The sequence below is a fragment of the Lagenorhynchus albirostris genome, chromosome 10 (assembly GCF_949774975.1).
Source record: "Lagenorhynchus albirostris chromosome 10, mLagAlb1.1, whole genome shotgun sequence".
NCBI lineage: Eukaryota > Metazoa > Chordata > Mammalia > Artiodactyla > Delphinidae > Lagenorhynchus > Lagenorhynchus albirostris.
Window position 1 is genome coordinate 42,385,815 of NC_083104.1, and position 1,647 is coordinate 42,387,461.

A 1,647-nucleotide genomic window follows, 5' to 3' on the forward strand; every position below is an offset into this window, starting at 1 on the left:
ATCCATTACATGTCAGATCCTCTGAGAAGCAGACAGGAAAATGGGATTTGAAGTGCAAGAGATCGATTGGGGGAAACACCTGTGAGGGCTCAAGAGCCGCAGTCTGAAGAGAGCCCTCTGCAGTACAGGTCTGACCCTGTGTAAAGAGACGGGGGAAGAAGGACTGGGTAGGAAGAACCTCAGACCACAGCACAGTTCTGAGAAAATCGTGGCCAGGCCTCTGGGGAATCCCCAGGCTAAACTTTCCCCTTAGAGGGGTCACCTCTCTGGCGGGAATAGTTCCGTGCTGGTGCCCCTGCCGAGCTCAGTCACCGCCCAGAGGCAGCCAGCGAAAGACTGGCCCCTGTAACCCCGGGTGGCAGCCAAGGTTGTCAGCTCCTGCTCTTGGCGGCAGGTTCTGTTAGAGCCATCTCAGCAGCACCCTCAATGGCCATATGTTTCTTCCTTCACCAATACCTTTTTTTTTTTTTTTTTTGAGTCATTGAAACAGGTCAACTCCTCCTAGAAGCAGGAGCCGAGACAGGATTAGACATGCAAGAGATTTGTTAAGGGAAATGCCTGTAAAGGATAAAAGGGGTAAGAGAGGAGGGGAAAAAATCCTATACGAGTGTGACTTAAACTGTAGAGTGCTGGCGAATAAATACGTTCATAGACGTGTTTTGTTTTGTTTTAAGCCTCTGTTAAGTCATATGTCCTGAATTTTGGCTTGGGAAATGCGGTTTCCTTATAAGTCGTGTAAAGTAAGTGATGATACTGGAATTTAGGAAGTGCCAACAAGGTGACGGAGGTAGAGCAGAAGTGTGCCTTCCGCAAGTACACCTGCGGCCGCGTGGACCTCGACCAGCTACTGGACACGGCCTGCGCGCAGCTGACGCAGCCGTACAGCCCGGGTCAGCGGCGGCAGCCGCACTACGTCCTGCGGAGGAAGCAGCCCTCGAGTGGCTGCTGAAGCGCCTGCGCGAGGCCAAGAAGGCGGTGCCTCCCACGGAGGAGCCTGAGGTGGTGGAGACGTGCAGCGCGGCGTGATCATCCTGCCCAAAATGGTGGGCAGCCTGGAGGGCGTCTACAACGGCAAGACCTTCAGCCAGGTGAAAACCAACCCTGAGATGACTGGCCACTACCTAGGCAAGTTCTCATCACCTCCAAGCCTGTAGCACGCCCTGCCGGGCACGGGGGCCACGCACTCCTCCCGCTTCGTTCCCCTCAAGTAGCGGGCTGGCCAATAAAGGCACAGACTTCTCTCTACAGAAGAGAAAGAAAGAAATTGGAATTTAAAGCATCAAACAAACAAGGTCTGGCTCAACTGCTATTTTATTTTCACGGCTTCTTTCTGTGAGGGCTTTCCAGGTACCCTCTCCCTTACTGCTTCTCAGCTTCTCAACAGGGGGTGGTTTTGCCCCGCAGGGGACATTTGGCGATGTCTGCAGGTATTTTGGGCTGTTACAGCTGGAGCCCGTGTTGCGGGAGAGTAGGCTCTCCTCTCATTGCAGAAAGAATTCAGAGAGGAGACAGGTCAAGAAAGCAAAGCGAGGATTTATTTAAGGGATGGTAGGCTCTCAGAGCTGAGTAGCTGCGCTGGTTTCTTGGCAAGCCCGTTATGTGGGGTGTAGAAATGAAGGGGTGGGATATTCATTGGCGAGGGGGTAA

At 53.1% G+C, this 1,647-nt stretch overlaps 1 pseudogene; it reads left to right on the plus strand.

The window, feature by feature from the left end:
* The first annotated feature begins 554 nt into the window (after positions 1 to 554).
* On the plus strand, positions 555 to 1,211 carry LOC132527866 (small ribosomal subunit protein uS19-like; annotated as a pseudogene).
* The last annotated feature ends 436 nt before the right edge of the window (positions 1,212 to 1,647 follow it).